The 12,032-nt window shown below is 41.4% G+C and overlaps 1 protein-coding gene across 1 annotated transcript in view; it reads left to right on the forward strand.

Moving 5' to 3' along the window:
* LOC145985677 (kielin/chordin-like protein) overlaps positions 1-12,032 on the forward strand; it is a 372,561-nt gene that overhangs the window by 93,779 nt on the left and 266,750 nt on the right. The gene's annotated exons all lie outside the window — the stretch shown is intronic.

Consider the following 12,032-nt stretch of genomic DNA (forward strand, 5'->3'; position numbering starts at 1 on the left):
GAATGTTCCAGAACAACTTTCTAATAGTCTGGAGGGGAGTATTTTTGTGTATATATATACCGCGTTTGTTACAACCTGTCCCGGTTCCCGCGCTAGTTGCTCCCTGGCTTTTCTCGGTGCTGGGGAAAGTCAAAGCCAGGCAGCCAATTAAAATACGCAACGTCGCAACAGCGTCTACGTAAGCGCCTCTCTTCTGGCATCCATTCGCTCCTCGCTGCCCAGCAGACGATTTTTTCCTCGTTTCTCATGTCCTGTTCTTGTACCTTGTTACATTTGTACTTGGTACATAGTCTGAAGAACATCTTGCTCGAAGGTTGAAACGTTACGTTTAGTTTATGTTTTATAATAAAATACATTTCTGCCTTGGTCAGCATATTGAGTTTTTCATATCATGGAAACAAGGCTTAATGGTGTTACACTAAATTGTGTAAGTCCGAGAGAAATTACCACTAAACTGTGTAGGATCCAAAGAAACTACCACAAAACTGTGTAAGCCTGAAAGTAAAACACAAGCATGATGCACACACGCGCGCAGGGAGAGGGGAGGAGGGGAAAGGATTGTGGAAACTGATAAAAAAATCAACATTTGTGTTCTCCCACCCTTTCAAACTTTTCCGAAGTGGGAGGGGAGAAGAGAGAGATTAAATCTGGGAGCGGAGATGTATTTTTATTAAATCATCCAGTGGACCGAATTTTACACGGCTGGCCGCAACATCGTACAGCGGGTTCATTAAATGGACATGCTTGAATGTATTTAGTCATTTCTGGAAAACTTGCTGTTTCCCTCTCCCGCCCCCTCCACATGTCATAGCAATACTTCTCTACTAGAGATGAACGGACCGAATGCGAGAGGACAACTGCATTTCAATCCTGGACGCGGCATCTATTCAGATAACGAACAGTGTTATTGCATGGGGAAAAGGTAACTACGTAAAAAAACAAGTGGAAGGTTGAGCGCTAATGAACTACGTAGTAAAGAGGATGCCTTGAAACAGAGAAGACGAAAAGAGATGAGTTGTGAAAGCGTTAAACGAATGACATGATGACATAAAAAACGCCCGTGTAGGAAAAAAATAACGTACACAGTCATGGACGTCCGCAGGATTTTTTCCAGGGAGGGGCAAGGAAGGTATTTTTTTCCAGGGGGGGGCAACGTGGCATATTTTCCCCAATAATAGTGTTCATCCCTCAAAAAACATTGCTTAAATTTGAATTTATCATGTTCGTGCATTAATTAACACACATTATTGTGGCTGAAATTAAATTATATGTGTGAAATATGTATTTTTTTTTTGTTGACTTTCGTTTTCCGGGGGGGGGGCACGGCCCCCCTTGCGGACGCCCATGTACACAGTTAAACTCTGAGATTATTTACAAGTAGGTACTTACGTCATACTAGATACATAAATTTTGTGCATCAAGTAAGTTCCCGTATTATAAGTAGACAATGTTTTGGGAGTAAATTACTTGAAATGTTTGATAATACCACCGAGGTAAGTTAACAGCTTGCCCTCCTGACAGTGTAGCATATACGAGTCTCCTTGGAATCAAGGTATCTCGGATTCGATTGCCGAAGGGGAGGCATATATTGTATGGTAGTTTACATCCCACTTTAAACGGTAGATCCAGATTAGATTATCCTATGTTGATCACAAACTAAGGCAGGATTCAGCTCGTTGTTATAGCACAGGTCAGTATCGGCCAATTGTTCAAAATAAATCAAACGGGAACGAAACCTATCAGCAGAATGATTTGAGTGCCATCCCGAAAATTAAAACCGGGTGTTGGGTGTCCGTCCCAAACGACCAGCTTGAACGGTCAGTAGATTATCTTTTTTCGTTTCAGCTGTTGACAAACCTCTACCGTGCCGAACCGTGCCGACCGTTATCTTACAACTCTTCAAGATTTTTGGAGACACCTGTAGTTTTTGAAATACCGACAGGTAGTGTTTTTGAAATACCGACAGGTAGTATTTTTGAAATACCGACAGGTAGTATTTTTGAAATACCGACAGGTAGTATTTTTGAAATACCGACAGGTAGTATTTTAGAAAAATACCGACAGGTAGTATTTTAAAAAAATTCCGACAGGTAGTATTTTTAAAAAAATACCGACAGGTAGTATTTTAAAAAAATTCCGACAGGTAGTATTTTTAAAAAAATACCGACAGGTAGTATTTTTAAAAAAATACCGACAGGTAGTTTTTCTTAAATAACGGCAGGTAGTTTTTTTTAAATATATACAGGAATTTTTTTTTTAAATAACGACATGCTGTTTTCTAAAAAAGAACGACAGGTAGTTTTCTAAGAAACAAAGACAGGTAGTTTCTTCTTAAAATGACGACAGGTAGTTTTGACAAGAACATTCCGACAAGTAGTTTTCTTTTTTTAAAAGAAATACCGACACAATAGCCCACAAGGTATAAGTTTAGCAACAACATGACGATCTTGTAGATAAATCACCGCGAAAACGACCCTATTGATTGATTACGTGCTCTTATTACATAATGCTCGGTTTAGCATTAGATAACATAGCCATAGCGTGACTTGGCGAGGAGGGAACGTATGATATCACGTGCGTGATCTGCAGAGGTCATGTCACGGCAGGAGAGAGGTCTGCAAAATCGTTCGAGGGTCGACCCAAGGGAGTTTTTTCTTTCGGTACCTTTCCAACTTTTCTCTCCCCTTTCAACCCCTTTCTATCGATTCTTCGAATCCAAACTCTTCCTGTTCCGACCTAGTTGCTGATAGAAGCGACCTCCAAAGTCCGATTCGGTGTCTTCGTGCCTTTCTACTCTCACTTCTTTTGTTGTTTCTGACCTTTGCCTTCTTCTTTGGGCCTTCTGTAGTCTTCTGGAAGGAAATGGGGTCACACGCTGCTACAGTGATGCTTCTGTTTATTAGTAGTATTAAGAAGCAGATATTTGAAACTCTGAGGGATTTTAACACACGATTGTTACCAATTACGAAGCAGATATTTGAAACTGAGGGATTTTAACACACTATTGTTACCAATTACGAAGCAGATATTCGAAACTCTGAGGGATTTTAACACACTATTGTTACCAATTACGAAGCAGATATTTGAAACTCTGAGGGATTTTAACACACTATTGTTACCAATTACGAAACAGATTTTGAAACTGAGGAATTTTAACACACTATTGTTACCAATTACGAAGCAGATATTCGAAACTGAGGGATTTTAACACACTATTGTTACCAATTACGAAGCAGATATTTGAAACTCTGAGGGATTTTAACACACTATTGTTACCAATTACGAAGCAGATATTTGAAACTGAGGGATTTTAACACACTATTGTTACCAATTACGAAGCAGATATTTGAAACTTTGAGGGAATTTAACACACTATTGTTACCAATTACGAAGCAGATATTTGAAACTGAGGGATTTTAACACACTATTGTTACCAATTACGAAGCAGATATTCGAAACTCTGAGGGATTTTAACACACTATTGTTACCAATTACGAAGCAGATATTTGAAACTCTGAGGGATTTTAACACACTATTGTTACCAATTACGAAGCAGATATTTGAAACTGAGGGATTTTAACACACTATTGTTACCAATTACGAAGCAGATATTCGAAACTCTGAGGGATTTTAACACACTATTGTTACCAATTACGAAGCAGATATTTGAAACTAAGGGATTTTAACACACTATTGTTACCAATTACGAAGCAGATATTCGAAACTCTGAGGGATTTTAACACACTATTGTTACCAATTACGAAGCAGATATTTGAAACTCTGAGGGATTTTAACACACTATTGTTACCAATTACGAAGCAGATATTTGAAACTCTGAGGTATTTTAACACACTATTGTTACCAATTACGAAGCAGATATTTGAAACTGAGGGATTTTAACACACTATTGTTACCAATTACGAAGCAGATATTCGAAACTCTGAGGGATTTTAACACACTATTGTTACCAATTACGAAGCAGATATTTGAAACTCTGAGGGATTTTAACACACTATTGTTACCAATTACGAAGCAGATATTCGAAACTCTGAGGGATTTTAACACACTATTGTTACCAATTACGAAGCAGATATTTGAAACTCTGAGGGATTTTAACACACTATTGTTACCAATTACGAAGCAGATATTCGAAACTCTGAGGGATTTTAACACACTATTGTTACCAATTACGAAGCAGATATTTGAAACTCTGAGGGATTTTAACACACTATTGTTACCAATTACGAAGCAGATATATGAAACTGAGGGATTTTAACACACTATTGTTACCAATTACGAAGCAGATATTTGAAACTGAGGGATTTTAACACACTATTGTTACCAATTACGAAGCAGATATTTGAAACTTAGGGATTTTAACACACTATTGTTACCAATTACGAAGCAGATATTTGAAACTCTGAGGGATTTTAACACACTATTGTTACCAATTACGAAGCAGATATTTGAAACTCTGAGGTATTTTAACACACTATTGTTACCAATTACGAAGCAGATATTAGAAACTCTGAGGGATTTTAACACACTATTGTTACCAATTACGAAGCAGATATTAGAAACTCTGAGGGATTTTAACACACTATTGTTACCAATTACGAAGCAGATATTTGAAACTGAGGGATTTTAACACACTATTGTTACCAATTACGAAGCAGATATTTGAAACTGAGGGATTTTAACACACTATTGTTACCAATTACGAAGCAGATATTCGAAACTCTGAGGGATTTTAACACACGATTGTTACCAATTACGAAGCAGATATTTGAAACTGAGGGATTTTAACACACTATTGTTACCAATTACGAAGCAGATATTTGAAACTGAGGGATTTTAACACACTATTGTTACCAATTACGAAGCAGATATTTGAAACTCTGAGGGATTTTAACACACGATTGTTACCAATTACGAAGCAGATATTTGAAACTGAGGGATTTTAACACACTATTGTTACCAATTACGAAGCAGATATTTGAAACTGAGGGATTTTAACACACTATTGTTACCAATTACGAAGCAGATATTTGAAACTCTGAGGGATTTTAACACACGATTGTTACCAATTACGAAGCAGATATTTGAAACTGAGGGATTTTAACACACTATTGTTACCAATTACGAAGCAGATATTCGAAAGTCTGAGGGATTTTAACACACTATTGTTACCAATTACGAAGCAGATATTTGAAACTCTGAGGGATTTTAACACACGATTGTTACCAATTACGAAGCAGATATTCGAAACTCTGAGGGATTTTAACACACTATTGTTACCAATTACGAAGCAGATATTTGAAACTCTGAGGGATTTTAACACACGATTGTTACCAATTACGAAGCAGATATTTGAAACTGAGGGATTTTAACACACTATTGTTACCAATTACGAAGCAGATATTTGAAACTTTGAGGGAATTTAACACACTATTGTTACCAATTACGAAGCAGATATTCGAAACTCTGAGGGATTTTAACACACTATTGTTACCAATTACGAAGCAGATATTTGAAACTGAGGGATTTTAACACACTATTGTTACCAATTACGAAGCAGATATTTGAAACTGAGGGATTTTAACACACTATTGTTACCAATTACGAAGCAGATATTCGAAACTCTGAGGGATTTTAACACACTATTGTTACCAATTACGAAGCAGATATTTGAAACTCTGAGGGATTTTAACACACTATTGTTACCAATTACGAAGCAGATATTCGAAACTCTGAGGAATTTTAACACACTATTGTTACCAATTACGAAGCAGATATTCGAAACTCTGAGGGATTTTAACACACTACTGTTACCAATTACGAAGCAGATATTCGAAACTCTGAGGGATTTTAACACACTATTGTTACCAATTACGAAGCAGATATTCGAAACTCTGAGGGATTTTAACACACTATTGTTACCACTGTTCTGATACGCTCGTCACAAAAAATATACTCTTGTGTCGGGAATCTCTGGAGCAACGGAACAAAAACAAGTCCTCTGCGCATGAAGAGACTCGATATGCTCGACCAATGAACACACGAGTTGTGAAGTGAGTGCATGAAGTGGAAAGCACGGCTGCAGTTACCAACCGTGGACAGCAGCGAGCGCTGCTTTGTTCCGCCGACTCGCTTCCTCCCATTCTGTGCCGTTATGCGCGGCCTTGCTTCACGATTCCCGAGATAGAGTGTAGGTACCAGTGGCAACAATTGATCTGTGCGTCGTGGTTACTTACATACAGAATGACGTGTGTGTGTGGGAAGGGGGGGTTGTGTATAAGAGGAACGAAAGAGACTGACCTGACCATATCTGAAATCTAAATAGGATATGTTCATATAGTCAAACCGGGAGTGGATCTACAGTTGAAAGTGGATTCCGAACCACTATGCAATGCAAATCGATTCGACCGGATATCGACTCCGGAACCCTCTGATTACAAGACAACAACGTTACCCACTACGAATCAGTAAGTCCTCAACCTACATTTTAAAGTAAGGTCCTTAAACACTGAATTCTTTCCCTACAGGGAGTCGAACATGGGATACCCTTGATGAAAGTGTGACAGCTTTAACCAGAAGGTTAGAGCAACGGATTTGTAGCAAATATCGCAGGTCTGTCGTAGGTTCGATTCCCACCACCGGCAAAAGAAATTTCACCTGAATATGAGAGAAGAGTTGCTCTCGCAAAACGTAGTGCAAGAATAAGTATAGTTTAAAGCACTAGACAATGGATAATGCCTAATTAATATTTCATGATAATGTAGAGTTCTTTGTTAATTTGTAACGCTAGTGATCTCCAGTATATTACAGAAAATGTTGAACTACGTGATCTTTTTACTGTCGAGCCGTGGGACATCTACGAAAAACTTTGCAACATCATATTTTCTGCGTTTGCCCCAAGTTTATTAAAAAAAACTACCCGTCTATATTCAACTGGGAACTCTAGTGCTGGAGGTTGGGGAGAGCCTTTGCAACAGCCAACATCATTCAGTCGTTATTAAACTTGCAATGAAGCCAGAAATTATTTGTGCACGAGTTGAAGACAAAATTGTGGGGAAAAATGTGTAATCTTGTCTGTCGTAGACAACATGTCCCCGCCAGACACCAAACTTGCGTGTCGCTCTCCTGTCAAAGTGCGGCTTTACTAGTTTTTTAAAACTTTTTTAGTAAAGGAGGATCATTCCGATGTGACACGTGCTGCCTGTTCCATCTATAAAATAGGCAGCTGAACATTACATTTTTTACAGTTGAATCCCACGTTTTGCATATTAAGCACGAACCAGAGCTGCGGGAGAACACTGTTTAAAAGGAAAAAAAGTTGACAGGAGAAATGGCGCCCTGCGACAGTCAGTTTTCGTTTCCATCCAACTGCCTTAAAATACCATGACCATTTTTGAAGTATTAACAGCCATTCCAGGGTTAGCCTAATTAATGTAAATTTAATGATTCAGTTCGTTTTTTAAAAAAATACATTTATGATGCACACAATTCAAATTTTTGATCATTATCTATCGTTATGCTGACACAATATTCAAATCTGAGTTCGAAAGTATTATTTTCTTGTAGCTATGCCTCAACGCTGTACAGTCAAATACATTTCTGGGTTGCAAACTTCCCGTCGACTTTCAATAGAGTTGTTACAACCCAAAATGTACTATATGTATGTAGGCCTAATTCACTCTCTCTCTCACACACACACACACACCCCTTCATCGACTTTCAATAGAGTTGTTACAATCCAAAATTGTCCGTGACTGTACTATAGGCATAATTCACACACACACACACCCCTTCATCGACTTTCAATAGAGTTGTTACAACCCAAAATTGTCCGTGACTGTACTATAGGCCTAATTCACACACACACACCCATTCATCGACTTTCAATAGAGTTGTTACAATCCAAAATGTAGTATACTATGTATGTAGGCCTAATTCAAACTCACACACACACACACCTTCATCGACTTTCAATAGAATTGTTACAACCCAAAATTGTCTGTGACTGTAGGCCTAATTCACAAACACACCTTTCATCGACTTTCAATGGAGTTTTTAAAATCCAAAATTGTCCGTGACTGTACTATAGGCCTAATTCACACACACACCTCCCTTCATCGACTTTCAATAGAGTTGTTACATCCCAAAATTGTCCGTTACTATACTAATTCACACACACACACACACACCTTCATGAGTATGTGTTTGCTTCTCAGTATATTCACAGCAACAATAGAATATTGTAAATTTTACGACAACTTCTAACAATGTACAGCCACCGGCAATAAAAATAGACACCTATATCTTGAAATGCCCGCTTCCCTGCAACACGTTGTGCGTGTTGCCTAACTCTATAGCGATGAGCCAATTTCAACAGCAAATCTTCAATAGGAAGTTCGATATCTCCGGGGAGTTAGGCAACACACACAACTCCATACATGGAAGCGGGTATTTCAGGATCTAAGTGTCCAATTTTTATTTCCGGTGACTGTACTATAATTTATTTTACATTCGTAGGATTCCACAATAGGAATTCGACAAGTTTTACTGTTCGAGGTCGCCCTTTTTAGTCCAGATGGAGTTTTGTCTGCGAGTACTGATGTATTAGATGCTTGCATGGCTATTATTATTGTTGTTGTTATTATTATTAGAAGGCACCCGCCCCCACTCCCCCTTCATCCCCTTCGCCCTCTGTGTCCTTACCCGAGGACATGATACAGGACGAAGCCGCGGATGAAGAATTTATCAAGGTGACAGGGCCTAGAAATAAAGTACGCCTTAAGAGGTAACAACCATACCTCCAGCTATGGCTTATTGTCTCCAATGGAACCTTAACGGTTTCCGTACACATCTCGAGGAACTGCAAATTTTAATATCTGAATTTGACCCTGCCATCATATGTCTCCAAGAGACACATTTTCGTCCAAATGAATCAGTGATTCTAAACGGATACACGCTTTACCGCACCGACAAGCTTCCTGAGGGTCGTCGTGCACACGGTGGTGTTGCAATAGGTGTTCGAGATAACATCCACTCAACACCAATCTTTCTCACCACCCCCCTCCAAGCTGTCGCCGTGCGGGTACATCTACCACAGCCAATATCCGTTTGCAGTGTCTACATCACAAGGGAGGAGCGATTCTCTCTTGAGGACCTGCTTTCTATATTCGAGCAACTTCCGTCTCCTGTAGTTCTTTTGGGCGATTTTAATTCCTACCATCGTTTGTGGGGCTCCGTTCGTACAGAGCCCCGGGGTCAAATTATAGATCAATTCCGTGAGGCATCAGGTTTAACGTTGCTGAATGATGGGACTCCCACATATTTCAGTCCTTCCTCAGGCACACACTCTGCGTTGGACTTGTCCTTCTGCAGTCCCAGCCTTGCTCCTACCACATCTTGGAGCGTTCACCCTGATCTCTGTGGGAGTGATCACTTCCCACTGCTTCTAACTTTCGAACATCTTCAGCACTCACGTGAACAACACCTTCACTGGCATCTCAGTCGGGCCGACTGGGGTGCCTTCGAGCGTGCAGTGGACCTTGAACTCGATCTAGCGTCGACTTTGCCAGCCATCGACGCCTTAGATATATTTGTGTCAAGAGTGCATGAGGCTGCACGCACCTCCATTCCACATCCCAGTGGACCTGCGAGGCGACGCCCAGTCCCCTGGTGGACTGCGGAGATCAGTGCAGCCATCAAGGACCGCAATCATGCCCTTGATCGATTCAATAGGAACCACACTGCCGCAAACCTCGAGCAGTTCCGCATTAAACGTGCCCGTGCCCGTCGGCTCATTCGAGCCAGTAAGAAGGCGTGCTGGGTCCAATACGTGTCTTCTCTGACGAAGCAGGCTTCGTCGAAAGCCGTTTGGACCAAAGTACGTCGCATCCAGGGGGGTGCATCTACTCCTCTGAGCGCTCTGGAGCACGATGGGACGTTGTACACTGATTCCGGAGACATAGATAATATCTTGGCCACGCAGTTTTCTGATGCGTCTAGCTCTGAAAATTATGAACCACGTTTCCGCCGTGAGAAGGACCGTCAGGAACGACGCCCTCTAATTTTTCGAAGTCATAACACCGAGCCATACAACTCTCCATTCACTGAACGGGAGTTCGATCAGGCGCTTCGAGATTCTAAGAATACAGCTCCTGGAGTGGACAAGATCCACTATGAGATGCTTCGTCATCTGCCCATTGGAGCCAAATATTTCCTTTTGGCGGTATTCAACAGGCTTTGGTTGGAGGACTCTTTCCCCACTTCCTGGAAAGAAGCTATTATTGTTCCCATCCTGAAACCAGGTAAACAACGCACCGCAGCCTCGAGTTATAGGCCTATTGCCTTAACTAGCTGTGTGTGCAAGTTGATGGAACGCATGATCAACAAGCGTCTCACCTGGTTTTTGGAGGAAAACTCATTGATAAGTAATTTTCAATGTGGTTTTCGCTCCAACCGTTCCACACTGGACCATCTGGTTCAGCTGGAAACACATATTCAGGATGCATTCTTCAACAAGGAACATTTAGTTGCAGTTTTCTTTGATCTCCAAAAGGCATATGACACAACGTGGCGCTTTGGCATCCTAAAGCAGCTCCATTCTTGGGGCGTGCGTGGCCATATGGCGTACTTTATTGAAAATTTTTTATCAGATCGCTTTTTCCGCGTACGTGTTGGGAACTCCTTTTCGGATCTTCACCAACAAGAGAACGGTGTCCCGCAGGGCAGCGTACTTAGTGTGACTCTGTTTGCCATAGCAGTAAATAGTGTTATGGCAAACATTCTTTCCCCAGTACATGGCCTCCTCTATGTCGACGACCTCACGATCTTTTGTCGCTCACGGAATCTCGCGTCAGCTTCTCGTCAACTCCAACTGACGATAAACCGTTTGGTTGAGTGGTCCTCCCAAACAGGTTTCACCTTCTCATCCGAGAAATCCGTGTGTGTTCACTTTTGTCGTCAGCGTACATGTCATTTAGATCCTGACCTGTACATGGGGAAGTCTCCCCTGTGCTTCGTGAATGAGGTCCGCTTCCTGGGCCTCATTTTCGATAAGAAATTAACATGGCTACCTCACCTTCGCCAGTTAAAGTTCTCTTGTCTTCGAGTTCTCAACCTTTTACGCGTTTTATCTCATACTTCTTGGGGTGCTGATAGGACGGTATTGCTTCGCCTATACCGTGCACTCATCAGGTCGAAGCTAGATTATGGATGTGTTGTGTATTCTTCTGCTCGCCCATCTAGACTTCGCATCCTAGACACTGTGCACCATGCTGGTATACGTGTGTGCACTGGTGCCTTTCGGACCAGTCCAGTCGCCAGTTTGTATGTAGAGACATCTGAGCCGTCGCTGTCTCTGCGAAGACAGCGGCTGGTAGTTAACTACTTCCTCCATCTTCGCTCGATGCCTTCACATCCTTCATTCCACGCCATCTCAGACGAGGGTAGGCTGGCAAGGTATCGGCTCCACCCTAGTGTCACTAGACCATTTGGTGTTCGTGCAGACGAGATCCTGTCAGCACTTGGTGTTGACAGTGATCTTCCTGGCGTCTCTCCACTCATTTCGCCTCTCCCTACCTGGGAGTTTCCTGCACCTTCTATCGATTTCTCTCTGACTGCCCTTCCAAAGTCAGAGACACCAATGGTTGTATACCAGCAACGGTTTTTAGAACTTCGTGCGAAGCACCCCAATTTTAACGTGTTTTATACGGATGGGTCCAAGACATTCGAATCAGTTGGTTGCGCCTTCGTCCTAGACTCTCAAAGTTCCAGTTACTTGCTACACCCTGCCTGTTCCATCTATACGGCAGAGTTGTACGCCATTCTAAAGGCACTGGACTTTGCAGACGTCAATGGTCTGAAGAAAGTCTTTGTGTGCAGTGATTCGACCAGCGTGTTGCAGACCCTGAATTCGCCGTATTCCCGGCATCCGGTAGCGCAACGCATATTCAGACGGCTTGTGTCCCTATCTGCCCGTGCCGATGTACACTTCTGTTGGGTCCCTAGCCACGTAGGCA

Source organism: Lepisma saccharinum, chromosome 3, assembly GCF_977018435.1.
Source record: "Lepisma saccharinum chromosome 3, izLepSacc3.1, whole genome shotgun sequence".
Classification (NCBI taxonomy): domain Eukaryota; kingdom Metazoa; phylum Arthropoda; class Insecta; order Zygentoma; family Lepismatidae; genus Lepisma; species Lepisma saccharinum.